This window comes from Chenopodium quinoa, unplaced genomic scaffold (genome assembly GCF_001683475.1).
Source record: "Chenopodium quinoa cultivar QQ74 unplaced genomic scaffold, ASM168347v1, whole genome shotgun sequence".
Lineage (NCBI taxonomy): Eukaryota > Viridiplantae > Streptophyta > Magnoliopsida > Caryophyllales > Amaranthaceae > Chenopodium > Chenopodium quinoa.
This window is the reverse complement of record NW_018742359.1, coordinates 1,256,483-1,276,727: the sequence shown is the minus strand read 5'-3', so window position 1 is coordinate 1,276,727 and position 20,245 is coordinate 1,256,483. Positions and strand designations below refer to the sequence as shown.

The 20,245-nt window shown below is 42.9% G+C and overlaps 1 long non-coding RNA gene across 2 annotated transcripts; it reads right to left on the bottom strand.

The window, feature by feature from the left end:
* Nucleotides 1-3,909: 3,909 nt before the first annotated feature.
* LOC110695948 lies at nt 3,910-19,875 on the bottom strand. 2 transcript variants are annotated; one of them, XR_002506232.1, is made up of 3 exons: nt 16,968-19,875; nt 16,722-16,822; nt 3,910-5,161 (listed from the first exon to the last, which is right to left on the bottom strand). It is a non-coding gene; the product is annotated as an uncharacterized LOC110695948 (long non-coding RNA). The 2 variants fall into 2 exon arrangements; XR_002506231.1 differs by having other exon boundaries at nt 16,722-19,875.
* Nucleotides 19,876-20,245: the final 370 nt, after the last annotated feature.

The window sequence follows — 20,245 nt, the reverse complement described above, 5'->3', positions numbered from 1 at the left end:
ATGAGATGCCTTGTTGAGTTCAACTCAAGTGATTTTTCCCATACCCAAAACTTGGGTATTTATAGAGAAAGGAGACTTGATCTCCCTTCTCCCATCAATGTGGGAGGTTTGCATTTTTCCTCAATTTTATTTTAATCAAAAATAAAATAAAATGCAAGGCAATCAACAAGCTCCAAGTGTCACATGGAGGGAGAAGGTTGGTGAGGACCACCAAAGGGGGGGACCAAAACACCTTTCTCCTCAAGACAAACACCAAGAAAATGGTCCCCTCCCTTGACCAACCTTAACCACCCCACTTGGCTAGCTAGCATCCTACCTTGGCTGCCAAGGCTGCCAGCTGGCGCCTAGCACCAAGGATGGGTAGCCCAGCCAGCCAGCACACAACCAGCCAGCGCATGCATTGCTGCGATGCTGCTGCTTGGTGTTGCTACGCTAGCACGCACAGCCCAGCCAGCTTGCACCCGCATGCGTGCAATAAGCAGGCCACGCATGCGGGCTGGTGCTGTGTAATGTGGGGTGTGCTTGTGCGAGGCCCAACTGCGTGTGGTCGGTGCTGCTGTGCTAGCAAGCACGTATAGCCACAGCGCATGCATACTAGGCATGCTGCCTACGATGCTTAAGGTATCAAGGCCAAGCAAGCACTTGCGTGCTGCTGGCCTTACGATGCTTGCGACAGGGCTCCTATATCCGAGGCACTAGCATGCTAGCACGCCTAGCGCGCCAGCAATGCTGCCATGCCACACCACCTGGCTAGCATGCGCTTCTAGCAAGCTCGGCATTGTGCGTGGTGTAGGCTAGCCTATCACTCGCATGGTTAGGCCAACGCGAGGCTATGGCTTAGCTCGTACTTGTCGCTTGTTTGATTTCTCGTCTCGTTGACGTTCAAAGCTCGACATCCGACGTCTTTGTTCGTAATACTCTAATGACTCATCTAATCCTTCGGATTGATTCGTCTTCTCGGATCGGTTATTCGATTAGGGTGTGACCCGAAGGGTTTATTCAAGATTAAGCTGTAACATTAATTATACATTAATATTACTGATCGGAGCGGCCTCCACCTAGACATTCTGATCACTTGACCTCACTAAAGAATTAGCTTTCTCATAATTCTGAACCCTCTATCGGAATAATACACTTGTTGGAAGGACACCATTCCTTTCACATATGTGCCATTTTTCTCCTTTTTATGACAAGTCTTACTCAGACTTGGAAGGCTGCTGCATGAACAACTCATGCTCTTCTAGAGTTTTTCGTACTTGTTCGGATGAAGGAGCCATTCAATATAAACTTGGACCATATAAAGATCTATATATTGCCCTATTGAAGGAGGCTTATCCGAAGGTATTAATATGTTTTACATTTATTGGGTCGTAGCCTTATACTAAGAAACCTTCGTCCTTAATTTTATGAAGTGGCTACTCAATAGGGAACGCAGGGACCTTATTCTTTCCTTATTGCCCCAATGGGGTGGCTTGTCTTTTAAAGACTTGAATAAAATATGCCGGCGAGCATTTGGTTTAGTTATCTGGTCGTTCAATTACTAGAAGAAGCTGCTCTATCTTATCTTTGACAGGCTTTCTTCTGTCTTTGATCATTAACTTGATTATATTGCAACGATACCCGACCTTGAAGCTATCTTGTGAGCAATGAATGCTTGCGTAGATGGTCGGACACTTAGTAGGCATCTTGAAATCATAGAGGGCCTACTCGGCCTAATTGTAACTCTTGCACTAAGCTTTCAAAATTTGTTGTCGTTTTGCAGTCTTTAGTAATAAGTCGAGGCCTAATGGTCCTCGTCCACTTGGCTTCTCACAAGTGCCGCTTATTTTCCTAAAGGAAGGTTGTTTGCTCATTAGCTGGTCGGTACTTTAACTCTTCTAACTTATCTTCCAAAAGGAAGATTATTTGCTCAAGCTAGGCCTTTTGGGTCATGCGTCGGCTATCTCGATCACTTGCTTTGTTGTGCACTAAGCTTTGTTATCTTTTGAGTACTAGCCCCTATCCATGGTTGGGCTTACGGCCGTTTGATTAATTTTGGATAGGCTTGATCTTAGTGCTCGGTTTCACTTTGTTGCTAGACGACACTCAAGAGGCCTAACTTCATATATTGCATGCCGGCATACGACTGATTGCATGATTTGGCTAGGCCATTGATTTTGGTATATACTCGTAGTAGTTTTATCATCACATTGCTATGCATGAGCTTTCTTGGCCTTGATTCCTCTTGGTCAGCAATGAGTTAGCTAGCTACTCGGTACTGTTCTCAATCGGGTAGAGCATACTAAGTCTGTATTGACTCTTTTGTTGCCCCTTTTCCTTTGTACAAGAGTTAGCGCTTTCATTTGTCAGCTCGGCCAGTACGCCTCGTTGTTTAACAATCGGTTGCCAATCAACATGAAAGAAACATGGTTGGCTGTCACTTAGCCCTTTTCCTCGCAAAAGGCTCTCTTGCCCATCATTTATCGTCATTACACCATCTACGACAGTTCTACTTGGACAAAGGCTATCTTGAATGCTTTGACTTTATAGTCGACTCTTAAATGTCGAGCAAATAATCATAGTCGACACTTTAACATATGAAGCTATGAATGCCACTTAGTTTTTTGAAGAAGGTCGTCTGCAAGGCTGTTCGTGCCATATACTTTTTCAGAGTTGCCGAGTGGATAATTGCATATAAGCAAACTCGGTTAATTTCATTAAGCCAATCATGCTGAATAAAATCAAAGAGGTGTTCCTTTGCTTGAGGGTAGCTCGGCCTTTACAGACTTGCTTAACCACTTTACTCGGCAAGTATGCCGAATGAAAGTTGGAAGGTGATCCACTGCTAGAGGGCAGCTCGGCCTCCACTGATCAGCTATGCATACGAGGGCAAGCCATGCCATTAATCTCTCCCAAGTATGCCGAATATTGGCCATCAAGTGTTGTATAACAAAATTCATGGTTGTGAGGCCTCAAAATGCTTCACTCAAGGGAAGCTCGGCTATCTTACTTAGTAGTTATGCTGTTGACATAGAGTTGTCTTGCATGCCCATATTTGGGAGATGACACGCAACGTCTGCTCGGACAAGGTGTTGGTCGACCTTAGCTCTTGCCCACTTGGCAGTGGTTATGCAATATGCTCGACAATATTATTATTCATGCCGCCTATTTTTTCAAAGCTAGCTTCATTTGTATGGCCAGCTCGGCTTCATATCCATATTCGGCGAGGGGACCAATAGCTTGCTGGTCTACCTTGGTGCCGAATTGTTTGTGCTGACTAACTTCTTTTGCAAAGGCCACCTAGAATCGAGAAGATGGTCCTTTGCTGAATAGCAGCTCGGCCACCTTGCTCGGCAAGACAAAGGCCGTCTAGAAATGAGAAGGTGGTCCTTTACTCAATAGCAGCTCGGCCCACCTACCCCGGTTGCTTTTGCCGACCAACCATGCTTACTTGTACATGTTGGTTTTTCTTCAGCATTTTTGCGCTGCCTTCTTGGGATGCAATGAGCAATCTATATTTAATTTCATTCGGTGCATTAGCTGAGTCATCTCTTGTCCGCCTGTCCGCCTGAAAGTTATTAGGAGGTCCTTTGCTGAATAGAAGCTCGGACACCCAACTTCATTCGGCAAATTAGCCAAGTCATTACATGTACGCCTCGAAGTGATTAGGATGTCCTTTGCTCAACAGCAGCTCGGACACCCAACTTCATTCGGCATATTAGCCAACTTAGTACATGTCCGCCTGAATTTGATTAGGAGGTCCGTTGCTAAATAGCAGCTTGGACACCTAGCCATTCCCGACCATCTTTGCTTGTGAAAGCGAGCTTTCAAATTTCACTCGGCCAGGCAGCTAGAAGAGGCTTTGAGCTTTCACATTTCACTCGGCCAGGCAACTCGGACAAGCCTTCTATCTTTTTCTTTTTCTTTTTCTTTTTTTTTTAATCAATATTCAGAATTATAATAATGATGTCGTCTCACAGTATCACCACCATTCGGCCTTATCGCTCATGATTTTTGTCATTTTATTTGACTCAAAAAACGTTTAAGTGCCTTTTGCGAGCCTTAAACGAACTCAGATGGCTAAAAAAGATTATTGTTCATTGCATAGTAGAGAGTTGGACTCGTTAGCTCATTTCCCTATCCGAAAATATTTTTTTTGTAATATTCAATTCTTCCACCAGGCGATGTTCCCCTATTTTACTCGGCCTCATGTTACTCAGCCTTATGGATAGCTCGACCAGGCTTGTGTCCGCCTAAAAGTCATTCGGTGGCTCTTTGCTCGAAGACAGGTCGGACACCCATCCATGGCCGACCAAGTATGTTTGCGAGGGCGAGCTTTCTATTTCCCTTGGACAGGTTGTTGGACACCTAAAAGTAAGAACCTGGTGCATCTTTGAAGGGTAACTCGTCCAGTCAGTTTGATGCTCGGCCATGTTGGCTGCCGACCAGCTATGCTAGAAGGGGCATATTTGCATTTTCACTCGGCCAGCCTGCCTTGGCCGTACCAAATTCAAAACATGAAGCTTTGCATGATGGCAACTCGAACAGCTTTGCTCGGACAATAGTTTGGTTACCTTGGTGGAGTTCTTATGCTTGTGCGGAAATGCTGCTCGGCCAGGCCAGGGGCTACTCGGTCAACATACACCCAGCTCGGCCAGATTGCTTGGTTGCTCAACCAAGCATGCCATGTAGAGAAAGATCCGACCAGCTATACTTTCAGAAGCATTCTTTGCGATTTTACTCAAACAAGTTGCTTTGTTGTCGTGGCCAAGTAGCTGCTTTGGCTCAAACATGCTGCTTCAAGCATAAGGGAGTTATATTGACAGACATCAATTAATTCGGCTGCCCGTCTTTGGGCATCCCTTACCTCCTCTTGCCTCTTCCACAAGGGGGCTTTCAACCCATCTACCCTCAACATTACCTGCAAAGTCAATCGGAAAAGAAATTAGTTCAGTTATATCACAACCGGTAATTAGCAAAATTGCCCAAAAGTACCTCATCCGGTATATCTGCAAAATTACCCAAAAGTACCCCAACCGGTATATTACCTCAGCCAGCAGTGAGGTTATGCGGTCAATGTTGACCTGGTTGATACCCGGTACCGCCTCTTTCTCAGACCGGGTGAGGGTCCTTCGCATTCTCTTGGCATAGCTTTGCATATCCGGCCAACGAAAAGCAATATCTGCATCATGAGATATATTGGTTAAGTGTTGGGCATAAGCAGCTCCTATATTTGAAAGGAATGGTGTCCTTCTAACAAGTGTATTATTCTGATAAAGGGTTCATAATTATTACATAGCTAATTCTTCAGTAAGGTCTAGTGATCGGAATGCCTAGGTGGAGGCCGCTTCCGATCAGTAATATTAAGGTACAATTAATATTACAGCTTAATCTTAACTGAACCCTTCAAGTCGAACCCAATCGAACAACCGATCCGAGACGACGAATCAATCCGAAGGATTCGATGAGTCGTCGGAGTTTTACGAACACCGACTTCGGATATCGAGCCCAGGGCGTCGAAACCGAGCGTCGCAAAATCACAAGCAACAAGTATGATCATAACCGTAGCATCACATTGGCCTTGCCATGTGAGTGCTAGGCTAGGCTAGTTCATCGCAAGCTTAGCATGCTAGGCATCCTAGGTGCTTGCGCATATGCTAGCAAGCCATGTGCCCAAGCATCGCAAGGCTAGGCCTTGCTTGCATGCTAGGCGCTGGCGCTAGGCAAGGCCTAGCATCGCTCATCGCACCATCGCAGCACATAGCACAGCACTAGGCAGCATCGCCATGTGTGTGTGCATCGCTAGCGCCGCACCAAGTAATAGCGTGCTTGTGCGTGTGGCTAGTAAGGCAGTGCCCAGCATGCGTGGCTCGCTAGCAGCACGCATGCTGGTTATGCGCAGGTGCCAGAAACCAGGGTCAGCACTACGCATCAGCCAGCAAGGTTGTGCGTGTGTGTGCGCGTTGGCTAGGCAGCATCACTACGCTAGCAGCGCCCAGCGCCCAGCAACCCAGCAGCACGCAGCACGCATATGCTAGGCGTGCTGGGGCTAGTGCGTGCTGGCTGGTGTGTTGGCGTGCTAGCTGGTTGCCAGCCCAGCTTCCCTTTGTGAGTGGCGGTTTAGGAGAGGTGTGGACCAAGGCCACAAGGCTTCCCTTGGGGAGCATGGCAATGGTCCCCCCATGGGATATGGTCCTCACCTAACCCATTCTCTCCTCTTGCACCTTGTTGCTATGTGATTTCATTTGCTTAATAATTTGTTTTAGAATTAAATAAATTAGTGCATTTGCACATGATCCCACATTGATCATGAAATGAAATTCAAGTCCCCATTCTCTATAAATACCCCTTGGTAGGGATATTGAGAATACACACCTTGAGTAGAACTCAAAAGTTATCTCCAATAGTTGAGAAAGCCTTAAGTTCGTAAAACTCCCTTTTTATTTGATCGGGTCCCGACTAACCTTCGGGACTTGGATCGCTCGGGTCGGGGTTCGTGGGTACGAGCCGTCGGAGACCTTGCGATTGCGGGGTTCAAGTAAGAGCTCTTTAGTTGAGCGAAGCACGCGTCTAGGGTATAACTCTTTCTCCCTTTTCTCTTAATTATGTATTAATTATGTTTTGCATGCTTTAATTGCTTTGGTTATCGGGGCGGCTCTTGGTGGGTTTCCTTCCGCGTAGAGTGGGTCTCTACGAAACTCTACAACGGTATCGGAGCCGCGCTCCTTTTAATTATTGCAATTATTTATTAAATTCTGGTTTTGCTTTTCTAATTAGATTAGAATTACTTTTTAAAATAGTTTTAATCTCGTATTTTTCGGTTTTTGGTCTGGGAACTCGGATTTTGGCTCAAAAATAGTGTTTTTTGGGTGGAATCGACGTTCTAAATCAGTTTGAACCCTCTTCGAACACTGTCCAGAAGCCAAATTCGAACCAGAAACCTATTTTTTGTGGGTCTTTTCGTTTTCAACGAAATTTTTAAATCTTTTATACCTTTATTAATGCAAGCATGTGAAGGGTAGATTAAATGCATTATTGCTTCCCTAATCTACTGCAATTTAAATTTCCTTTATGCATGATTATGGAGTTATAATATGTGCTTAAGTTGATATGTTCTTTTTCACATAAACTTGTTTTTCACAATTATGCAAATAAATTGCATTAACAAGTGAATTTTTATTGTGAATGTGTAATGTAAAAGTTCCTAGCATGTTAAAGATCCAATCTTTAAATGTTTAAATGGTTGGAATCTTGACTCTAAATTCCATGTTGAACTAATTTTGGATTTTTCATATTTGGTTGATTAAAATCCTTAAAGTTCAAATGCTTGTGATTTTTTTTTTATTAATCTTCATATTGGAAGATGTAATTTTGTTATTTTACACAAGTATAAAAGTTTGAAAACTTTTCATTGGATGATTAGTTTATTTTTCCAACTTCCTATTTGTCAAAATCCATTATTAATATGCATATTGGTTAAATTAATTATGGACATAGCCTTTTCAATTTTAAGCATCAAGAAAGACCTAAAATATTCCAAGGTAATTTTGGAAATTTAGGCTTGTGCACCATTAAAATTAAATTTAATTAAGTTGGACTTATTTTATTTTCATTTTGCCTTAACTTAATTCTAAAATAAATTTAGATTAATTTTACGTCACAAGTATATTGGGATTAAAATCCCGAGAAAAATGCACGCAAATCGAGGCAAAAATCCTAAGCGCCACCAAGGCTAGCCGGGCTGCCCACGCAGCCCGCAGTGGCTACCAATGGTGCGCACAGGGCTGTGCCTTGATGTTGCGCTGCTGTGTGGCGAGGGATGCAGGGGCGCTGATGCGTGGGCAGTAGGCCAAGGCTGTAGGAGCGCTTGGGTATGCTGCTGGGCAGCATGGCAGCAAGCCCTAGCCAGCCCGCCACTTGGTGGCAGGCGCCAGCATGCAAGGCAGGCTGCTGGTGCTAGCAGCGTAGCATGCCTCACTAGGCGCTGCATGCTAGCACCACGCACCAAGCACACCCCATGGGCTGCCTAGCAGCCATGGTGCGTAACCCACAAGGATACGAGTGGGCTGTTTTTTGCTTAATTTCGGGCTATGTGTTATGTGAAAATTTTGCCGTTTTAAAATATTTACGCAATTATTTTAACGAGGTTGGACCTCGATTTTTCCGGCTTTTGCAAAATTTTTGATTTTGACAAATTTGGGTTAACCGGCTTAATTAATTGCATTAATTAAGTTGGATGCGGAATTTAGTGGGAGCTTAGCTAATTATGTGAACAAACTGCACCTTAGTAATACACAATTTATTAAACAACTTTGACTAGTTTTAATTAGGCGCGTTAATCGGATTAACCACCTAAGTTAGTTACTAGTTTTGCGTGTTTACTTGTTTTATCTCGTAAAATGCATGGGCTATTCACAAATAGTTAATGGGTGAACGAAAGATTGTTTCAAAACAGGTTTTGAGAAAATGGCAATAGTGGGACCCGACTAGGATAGAAAATACGGATTGCGTGCCTTTACGTATTTTTGTAATTCTAAATACGGCCTGCGTACCGTTAAGTATTTTGTACTTTAGATTAATCTTAGTCGTAATAGCTAGTAATTTTATTTTGGCAAAGATGTCTCAAGACGGCGTTTCGATGAAGACGAGCCAAGATGAAGACCCTTGAAGATTTGAAGATTTCAAGGGTCATGCTAGTTGCCAAATGCATCAAATTTATGTCTTATATATATTGTTGTTATGTTCATATATGTATATTGTGAATCATAGATGCATGTTTAGGATTTCGATATGTTGTGATGATTATTTAAGTTCACTTAAATCAACCAACATAGAAACCCTAGGTCCTTAAAAATATTGAGCTAAAATTTGTCATTCCAAGAACAACACTTACCGAACTAATGTGCGCACGTGATGGGCTACGCCAAAGCGAGGCATCACTAGTTCCCTAGGAACGTAAGGTATACTAGGTATACGAATTGGTCTTGGTTACGCTCAACAATATCAGTAAGGAGTCCTTAGAAGTCGTGGCAAAAGAGATAAAATGTCAAGAATGCAATAGATGCAACATTTTATCAAACTGAGAGTAGCTTAGAGCTATTAGCAATTGGGTTGCTTACCTTAAGATATTTAATGTTAAGACAAGTCAAAGCATGCTTAATCATTTCTTGATCTTTAGGATCTCGGAATCATTTTATTCTCGCCTAAAAGGGACAAAATTATTAATGAGTGGATAAAATGCTCAATAAGATTAAAAATTTGCATAAACGCTTTTAAATTTCAAACTTATTGATTGTATGAATGGTTTTTCATTTCAAATTCTTTCAATTGTAGAACAATGTCTGCAAGTAACTCAAACAACAACCAATTTTCTTGATTGGCAATGAAATCAAAGCATTGTACTTATGCAAGAGCAAAAGGAATACGTCCTTGATGAGGAAATGCCCAACAATGCCAATGAGGAGGTTACTTGGGCTGCCCTTAACAGATGGCAAAATTCCAATCGGGATGTCAAATGTATCATGCTGGCCACTATGTCTCCAGAACTTCAAAAGACTTTCTTTGAAAAGGAGACGACTTTTGAGATCATTTCTGAGTTGTAGAATATATTCCAAGACTAGGCCCGAACTGAAAGGTTCAAAACCCACTGGCAGATCCTTGAGAGTAAGCTCAAGAAAGGAGAGCCAGTCAGCCTGCATGTCCTCAAAATGATTGGATTATTTGAGAGCATGGAAAGGCTTGATGCTGGGTATTCAACCGAGATGGCAATTGACATCATTCTCCACTCGCTTCACAAAGGCTATGATCAGTTCAAGATGAACTATAATATGCATAGCATGGAGAAAACCCTCATCGAGCTTCATGGTATGTTGAACCAAGCTGAGCAAACCCTCAAGGATGAGGGCAAGCATGACATGCTCATGGTGAGGAAGGGCAAGCCATTCAAGCGTCCGGGCAAGAAGAAAAGCTTTAAAGGAAAAAGGAAGAATTTTCCGCCTAAGTCAAGCACTGCCAAAAACAGCAAGGACAAGAAGGTAGCTTCTTCCAAATCCGACTCCGAATGTTTCTACTGCAAGAAGAAGGGACATTGGAAACGGGATTGCCTCAAGTTCAAGGAAGATAAGAAGAACGGGGACGTTTCTTCTTCATCAGGTATTTTTGTTATAGACTTAAACTTTTCTAGCAAAACATCATGGGTATTAGATACCGGATATGGCTCACACCTTTGTTCCAATGCTCAGGGACTAAGGATAAATAAGAGGCTAGAGAAAAGAGAGGTCGAGCTTCGGGTCGGCAATGGAGCAAGGATGTCTGCAGTCTCCGTTGGAACTCTCAGTTTGTCTTTTCCCTCTGGGCTTATTTTAGAACTTAACAATTGTTATCATGTTCCTAGTGTTACCAAAAACATTATTTCAATTTCGGCGTTGACGCCAAAGGTTTTGAATTTCGAATTAAGAACAATAGTTGTTCATTTTATTTCGATAATGTTTTATATGGTAAGGCATATTCAGAAAATGGTCTTTATGTGCTTTCTCTTGAAAAATAAGTTTATAACATTAATGATACTGCCAAAAGGGCTAAGACCATCGAGTCGAATCAAACCTACTTGTGGCATTGTCGTCTTGGCCATATTAACGTCAAACGCATCAAGAAACTTCTATAAAGAGGTGTTCTTGATTCATTGGACTTGGAGTCGTTTGAAAATTGTGAATGATGTCTATTAGGCAAGATGATAAAACAGCCGTTCTCCAAGTTGGGAGAAAAGGCAAGTGACTTATTAAGTCTAATACACATGGATGTATGTGGACCAATGAGTACACCCGCAAGACAAGGTTACCGATATTTCATCACTTTCACCGACGATTTTAGTAGATATGGCTATGTCTACCTAATGTCGAATAAATCTGAATATTTTGAGAAATTCAAAGAATTTCAGAGAGAAGTTGAGAATCAACTTGGCATGAAAATTAAAGCACTTCGATCGGATCGAGGTGGCGAATATTTGAGCCATGAATTCGACGATCACTTGAAAGAAAATGGTATTCTTTCAGAGCTAACACCTCCCAGAACTCCTCAATGGAACGGAGTGTCCGAACGGAGGAATCGAACCTTGTTAGACATGGTTTGATCAATGATGGGTCTTAGTGAACTTCCTATCTCTTTCTAGGGACATGCGCTACAAACCGCGGCACTTACACTGAACCGAGCTCCGTCAAAAGCTGTTGAAAAGACTCCATATGAATTATGGACTAAGAAACTTCCTAGGTTGTCTTTTCTCAAGATTTGGGGATGCAAAGCATATGTCAAACGATTAATTTCGGACAAACTTCACCCAAAATCAGACAAGTGTTTCTTTGTGGGATACCCAAAAGAAACCAAAGGGTATTACTTTTACAATAAATCCGAGAACAAAGTGTTTGTTGCTCGTGATGGTGTCTTTTTGGAGAAGGAACACCTTTCCAAAAATGACAAGTGGGAGGAAAATCGAACTCGACGAAGTTCGAGAGGACGAGCAACAATGTCAACCTGATAAAACTGACAATCTAAGTGCTTTGGAAGCCGCTGAGAAGATTGGTCAGAATCAAACAGACAATGTAAATGCTTAACCCATTACCCTTCGTAGGTCGCAACGGCCAAGATCTCAACCAGACAGATACCTTGCTATTGTCATAACCGATGATCGGAACATCCTAGTTATGGATGGTGATGAGCCAGCGACATACAAACAAGCTATGACAAGCCCCGACTCTTCTAAATGGCAAGAGGCCATGAAATCCGAGATGATTCCATGTCTGAAAATCAAGTCTGGGACTTGGTGAATTTTACCGAGGGTTACACACCCATCGGCTGCAAATGGATCTTCAAATTGAAGACATACAAAGATGGACATGTATCAATATACAAGGCTAGCTGGTGGCAAAAGGTTATACACAAATCCACGGGATTGACTATGATGAAACCTTTTCACCAGTTGCAATGCTAAAGTTTGTCGGATTATCCTAGCGATTGCTGCATATTACGATTATGAAATATCGCAGATGGATGTCAAAACCGCCTTCCTGAATGGGATTTTGGAAGAAACTGTGTATATGACACAGCCAGAAGGTTTTGGTTATCCAAGCAACGCCGAAAGGTATGCAAGCTTAAGAAGTCCATTTATGGACTAAAGCAGGCAAGCAGAAGTTGGAATCTGCGATTTGATGAAGCCAACAACAAGTTTAGTTTTATCAAGAATCCAGATGAGTCTTTTGTCTACAAGAAGGTCAGTGGGAGTGACATCGCATTCCTAGTCCTATATGTCGATGACATACTACTCATTGGAAAGAGCACAAAACTACTAGAGTCCGTAAAGGGCTGGTTGGGAAAGTGCTTTTCAATGAAGGACTTAGGTGAGGCACAGTACATATTGGGCATCAAGATCTACAGGGATAAATCTAAGAGGATGATGGATTAATCCAGAGTACTTACATTGAAAAAGTACTGGCACGATTCAACATGGAGAATGCTAAAAGAGGGCACCTACCCATGTCTCATGGCATGACTCTCAGCAAGAAACAGTGTCCACAAACACCTGTTGAGCGAGAGAGAATGGATCAGATTCCATATGCTTCGCTAATTGGGTCGATCATGTATGACATGATATGTACCAGGCCAGATGTATCGTATGCTTTAAGCGCTACGAGCAGATACCAATCAAACCCAAGAGAGGCGCATTGGACTGTGGCCAAGAATATCCTGAAGTACCTAAAAAGGAACAAGGATAAATTCCTAGTCTATGGTGGCTACAAAGATTTGATTGTTGAAAGTTACACCGACGCTAGCTTCCAGACTAACAGAGACGACTTCAAGTCACAGTCAGGGTACATATTTTTCCTAAATGGAGGAGCATTTAGCTGGAAGAGAGCCAAGTAGAGCACAACTGCAGACTCTACAACTAAAGCCGAATACTTGGCTGCTTCAGAAGCTGCTAAGGAGGCTGTTTGGATTCGCAAGTTCATCAGTGAACTTGGTTTTGTAACCTCCATCAAGGGTTCGATAGATCTCTACTGTGACAACAATGGAGCTATCGCTTAGGCTAGAGAGCCAAGAGAGCACCAGAAGGTCAAACATGTCCAATGGCGATTTCACATGATAAGGGAATGGAAATCCGAAGGTGAAATCAGAATTTGCAAGATCGGCACGGATGATAATGTGGTCGATCCTTTGACTAAACCTCTGCCTCAAGTGAAGCACAATAAACACATTAAGGCAATGGGAATCAAGCACGTTGGAGATTGGCTTTGAAATTCCCTGCACATGTGTTTTAATTAAACTAGACGTTTTAATGTAAGACACTGTATGCACACTTGTCCGGAATGACAAGTGGGAGATTGAAAGGAATGGTGTCCTTCCTACAAGTGTATTATTCTGATAGAGGGTTCAGACTTATTACAAAGCTAATTCTTCAGTAAGTTCAAGTGATCGGAATGCCTAGGTGGAGGCTGCTTCCGATCCGTAATATTAAGGTACAATTAATATTACAGCTTAATCTTAACTGAACTCTTTGGGTCGAACCGAATCGAACAACCGATCCGAGACGACGAATCAATCCGAAGGATTCGATGAGTCGTCGGAGTTTTATGAACACAGAAGTCGGACATCGAGCCTAGGGAGTCGAAACCGAGCGTCGCAAAATCACAAGCAACAAGTATGATCATAGCCGTAGCATCACATTGGCCTAGCCATGTGAGTGCTAGGCTAGGCTAGTTCATTGCAAGCTTAGCATGCTAGGCGTGCTAGGTGCTTGCGCATATGCTAGCAAGCCATGTACCCAAGCATCGCAAGGCTAGGCCTTGCTTGCATGCTAGGCGTTGTCGCTAGGCAAGGCATAGCATCGCTCATCGTACCATCACATCACATAGCACAGCACTAGGCAGCATCACCATGTGCGTGTGCATCGCTAGCGCCGCTCCAAGAAATAGCGTGCTTGTGCGTGTGGCTAGCAAGGTAGTGCCCATCATGCGTGGCTCGCTAGCAGTACGCATGCTGGCTATGCACAGGTGCGATAAATCGGGGCCAGCACTACGCATCAGCCAGCAAGGTTGTGCGTGTGTGTGTGCGTTGGCTAGGCAGCAGCACTACGCTAGCAGCGCCCAGCAACCCAGCAGCACGCAGCACGCATATGCTGGGCGTGATGGGGCCACTACGTGCAGGCACCTCAAGCTGGCTAGTGTGCTGGCGTGCTAGCTGGCTGCCAGCCCAGCTGCCCTTTGTGAGTGGTGGTTTAGGAGAAATGAGGACCAAGGCCACAAGGCTTCCCTTGGGGAGCAAGGCAATGGTCCCCCCATGGGATATGGTCCTCACCTAACCCATTCTCCCCTCTTGCCACTTGTTGCTATATGATTGCATTTGCTTAATAATTTATTTTAGAATTAAATAAATTACTGCATTTGCACATGATCCCACAATGATCATGAAATAGGATTCAAGTCCCCATTCTCTATAAATACCCCTTGGTTGGGATTTTGAGAATACACAACTTGAGTAGAACTTAAAAGGTATCTCCAATATTTGAGATAGCCTGAAGTTCGTAAAACTCCCTATTTATTTGATTGGGTCCCGACTAACCTTCGGGACATGGATCGCTCGGGTCGGGGTTCGTGGGTACGAGCCGTCGGAGACCTTGCGATTGCTGGGTTCAAGTAAGAGCTCTTTTAGTGAGCGAAGCACGCGTCTAGGGTATAACTCTTTCTCCCTTTTCTCTTAATTATGTATTAATTATATTTTGCATGCTTTAATTACTTTAGTTATCAGGGCGGGTCTTGGTGGGTTTACTTCCGCGTAGAGTGGGTCTTAAGAAACCCTACAATATTCAACCGGCTGCCGGAAGAATCCCCTGACTGAGAAGCTTGGGACTTGACTCAAACAGGCCCAAGCGGTCGGGGGGGGGGTCAAAAGTGAAATCCGTCTCTTAGTTTTCAGGCTGAGCGGTGAGACCACCCCTTGCCATATTTAAGTCGGGTGCAACAGTAAGCACCCGGTTAGAGGGAACCTCAGCTTCCCTAGATCCAGCCTTAGTCGGCCCTGAGCTTAAGCCCAGATCGCGCAAACTTTTGCCTGCCGACGTAGGCCTCTCAGAAGTCGGTTGTTTCCGGCTGAGGCAGTAACAGGGGCAGGAGGAACCCTCCGGCTCTGTGACTATGGTTGGGCAGGCTCCTCTCTTGGTCTCTTTAGCATGTTCCTTAGAGACCGAGGGACGTTTTGGCTCCCTGATTGCAAAACAAAGCAAAATAACTAGTCTGAACTAAGATGGGTTGAAAGGCATACAGGCGGTAAAAAAGATTAGCCGGTGCTTACCCCATCGCCTTTGGGCGTAAGTTGGGCCTTTTTCTTCTCAAGTTGCTCCTTCCGTATCTCGGCGGCTGACTTAGCCGGCGTTTTTTCCAGAGGAGTCATCTCAAGTCCTTTATATGCAAAATAATAAAGAAAGAAAAAATGTTAGAGCATTCAAACACCATACAGGCGGCATAATACGCCAGTTAAGCAATAAACCTACGTTTGCTCTAAAAGGTGCTAAGACCGCAGGCGGAAAGGAACGCCTCGTCTTTAAACCAGTCCGGATGAGGGACCTAGAACTTGGGAACAATAACTTGTGTCCCATCATCCAGTGGCATTGTAGTTTTCTTAAAAAGCCCTGGATCCATGATGGCATCCCAAGACCTCGCTGGTATCTTGGGGAGGGCGCATTTCTTTCCCAATAGAGCCGGGTTCTTATTGTACCGGCGCAGCCGGTGGTTCACAGCCGGAGAAGGAGAAGAGACCATATAGAATTTGCTCTTCCAACTGGTCCATTTTGATGGCTTCTCCAAAGTCATCATATACTCCGGATGCGTGGTCAGTGTGTACCACGCATTCCATCCGCCTAGGGCACGGCTCAGGTAGTGCATGTGTGCAAACGCCTCCTAGCTAGGCGTCACGTCCTGCATTTTGCAGACGGCAATGTATCCCAAAATATTCACCCAAGAGTTAGGTGTGAGCTACCAGACGCCAAGGCCGTAACCTTTTAAAATGGCCTTGATTGTGTTGTGAAGTGGGAATCGGAGGCCGGTTTTGAATGCCGCCTCATAGCAGCCGAAGTAATTATCGGTGTGATCTAAGTCGTCATCCCAGACGACGGCAGCTTCAGCTGGAGGCACAATTACCTCCTATCCGGCGCCCACCAGACGCTTCTCCAAAAAAGCCGGGAGGGTTACATTCAAGGTCACAACATCCCGGGCGCTCATGTGCGCCTCTGTTAGATTATTTGCTGATGGCCAGTTATAGGCGTCCTCATCCTCTTGAGGGGCATCCGGCGTCATTGTAGACTCAGTTGAGTCGGATTGCTAGATATTTTCCTCACCGCCCGAGCTCCCGGACTCTTCTAGTATCTAATCTCCGGGCGTGCTAGGTACGCCTAGTTGGTCAAAATGAGCATCCTCAACCGGAGTTCCAGCTGAATCATCTAATTGGTACTCGGGGTCAACAACCGTTTTTCTTGTCCGAGCCATTCTGTCCTGCACATGAACAGAGACGGTCGGATTCGTAGAAGAATAAGGATGGTCCAAACACCCCCAGACGGCATCCCCAATCATAGACTCAGCCGTATCCGGTGAACGGTTAACATCTGCCCTAGGTTGTGCCGTGTGTGTGTTGGGATAGTTCATTATTCTCTAACCTAGACAACCGGGAAAAACTCAAAAAGTTGCAAAGGGCAGAGACGGTACCTTGAAGTTGTGAAGAAGTTTGTAGAAGACTTGACCGTTATCTCAAAATGTGGCTTGCAGATGCCACAAGCGGAAGAGTCCAGTTGTGTATGTTTTGAAAGCTGAAATACAAAACAAAACAGTCAGACGTTTGCAAAGAAAATCACTCAAAGATACCACAGACGGAAGGGTCCGGCTGTGGTTGTTTAGAAAGTTATAGAGAAAACAGACGGTAATGCATTTTGAAAGAAAATTGCTGAAAGATACCTCAGGAGATATCTATAGAAAGCAGTTTATGAAGATGGCTCAAAGATACCCCAGACGGTATCTATAGAGTGCCGTTTTGAAAACTGCTCAAAGATACCCCAGACGTTATAAGACCGACTGAGGGTCCATAAGATGCAGTTTTTTAGGGAAATTGCTCAAAAGTACCCCATCTGGGATAATTACAACTTTGCCCCCACATTGGGTTTCATAAGTAAAAAAGAGCTCTACTTCATGATTTGGTGTTTGGATATGGCTAAGTGCCATTCCAGACGTGTCTCCCCACAGACGGTGCCAAATGTTTCTAGGATTTTTGGAATAACCTGAAAGGGGGGTATAAAATTCCCTTGGGAGACAGATGCGAAATGCAACACCCGTAAGGCCTGGACACCTGCAAAACAACAAATCTCCGATTACCGGAGATCCGCCTCCGACGATCAAGTTAATTAGTGACCGGCAACGGAATTTTAAAGAGAGAAAGTAAAGAGAAATGAGAGCATATTTTTGGCCAGAGTGCCTTTGGGAATTGTGTTTTTTTTTCCCATCATGGATTTATGGGGTATTTATAGGGAAGTGGGAGATCATGCTCCTAGGGTTTCATAATCTAGGAAGATCGGCTACCCTATACGTGGTTGACACGTGTATTAGGGTTTCCTTTATGATAGGCATGTATCCTTTAATAGGCTTTGAGCCCTTCATTATCTGATATCTCTCTTTAGGCCACATGTCATGCTCATATTGGTCTTTATTAACTAAGCAGGATGCCACATGTCGGCTTATAATTGGGCCACTTGTCGGCCTCTCATTTGTCTATAAAAGGGGGTAAAAATACCCTTAAACAGATGGTATCCAAAGTGAGAGAATTCACATTTTTGTGTGTGTTGTGGATTACAAGAAATGAAATGGTCTTTAGAACTAACACGAGCTATGTTGATGACTTTTTTAGACACTTGGACACTAGTACGAAGGAATTACATACTTTCTTGAAACCAGATGAAAAGAGCCTAGGCACATTTCAGTTTAGGGAAGTGAGTAATGACTCCCCTCCGGGGTTTGCTAGAGCCACCTTGGGAGCTTAGAGAATTGATACCATTTGGCCTTTGGGGCGACAACCAGAAGTGATCATTTTGTGCGATGGATCTTGGCACAAACAAATAGGTAACGCAGGAATAGGATGGGCTTTCATGATTAGTGGCACGGATCAAGAGGATGGGGGTAGGGAATTTTTTAAGGCTTCTTCAGCCCTCCAAGCAGAGCTTCTAGCTTGTTTAAGAGGTATCAGGTGGGCAAAGTAGAAAGAGTATCAAAGGATTATATTTTATACTAACTCAATTGGAGTGGTCAATGTGCTTCAATGACAAAAGGATTATATTTTATTACCAGATTGCTCAAGATATTAGATCGGGGTCTTCCTTTACAACATGTGTAGTTTGGAAAGTCACTAGGGAGCAAGTTCGTAAGGCTCATGTCTTGGCTAATGAATGTCGAACAAAGTTAGTTAGCCTTACTAATTTGTAGTTGTCTTCTTTTAGTTTTAATTTTGTTGTCAAAAGAAAAAAAATATAGATATGTATTGTTTCTTTGATTGTTATTGTCCTTTTTGTATGATAACATCAAACTTGGCTCATGGAGACTAAACCTTGCAAAGCAGACCCATACCCGATTATTCAATTAGTGACCTGATCTGGTGTTAAAACGTAAGATACGTTGTTAGTTAAATTTTCCTATCAAATAACCTACCTACTAAAAATCGAGCATAATGGCAATAAGTAAGGTCATTCTTCCACAGAAAAGCGAGCAAGAAATCCAAATAAATTCGCAATTACAATCTAGTTAAGGGTGATATTTTTGGTATTTTTTGATTAAATATATAATAATAAAATTAAATTGCACAAATAAACTAATTGAAAAGAGGAATAAACAAGAAATGAAAGCACTAGGGGAATTGAGAGATCCAAGCATAGCATGCAATTCAATCACTTAAACTACAACGACTTACATGATGAGCACACCAAGGGAAACTAGCATAACCAAGTCACTTCTGCAGACAAAGACATGCAAATTCTCAACCCAAATATTTTACTCCCGCGCAATTAATCGAGCTAGGTGTTGGCTAAATTACGCTCTAAATTAGTTCACTCTCGTACAACTAGCATAGCTTAGAAGCAATACGCAACTTAAGTTTAATTAGCTAGAAAAAATTCAAGAAATTAAACCCATTACCCAACAACACATGGCATAAATAATAAAAAAAATCAATCATCAACATTTGAAATAAATCATCACTATGCTATAATCTTCTCCTCCTCCCCTATTTACAACCTAGCCTAAAAATGGAAGATTAAACATGATAATCAAAGAAAAACTTATAATCATAAACATAGTAAAACTAAGCAAGATTAACGAACTATCAAGATTTAAACCAGGATTTACAACTAATTAGCAAAACAATTAACAAGCAAAATTATAGTATAAGCTAAGAAAAAACAAGTAAAATAGAGCAATAAATTAAGCAATAATATAGAGGAGAGAAGGTGAGAAATTCTCACTGATGAATCTTTTGTCATTTCATTTTGTCACCAAACAATCATCCAAAAACTCCAATCTTGGTGGGTGATACTTCATGCTCAGATTGCGGCTAATCTTTCCAATCGCGCGCGGTTCAAGCTTGGCTTAGTCTTTGATGTGATTTTCCTCATTTTCTCTCTCTAAAAACCATAAACTAATTCCTAATCCATAATCAGAAACAGAAAATAAAAGAGAGAGGCCTAATCTAATTGATTGAGTGATTAAGAGAAATTTTGGTATTCTAACCCTCAAGGACTATTTATATTACAAGACTAATAAAGAGAATAAAATGTCATGTGTTGTTGGGTAATGGTTAAAACGAGAAAAATTATTGGAAACTGAATAATGTCACTTATCGTCTGCATCCGAAACAATAACCCGACTCAAAAGTCGACAGGCTCGAAGTAGAGTTTATCTGCTTTTGACCCACTAATAGAATGAAGTGACCCAACTCGATCTTACCCAACAATTTCTCAACACCTATAAAGACATGACTCAATTTCAACCGAACTAGCCCCAAAGTGACCGAAACAAACTCGAATCGAAAGTAGCCTAAAACCAAATCAACTCGAATTTTTATATCTATTGTTTTGTAATAATGTGTAAGTGTGATGGCCTTGAGCTTAACCCAAAGTCTCAATCTAGTTTGAACTGTCTCGAAGTTTTGATGACCCAAATAACAGCCAGACTCAAAATAAATGAACTGACCTGAA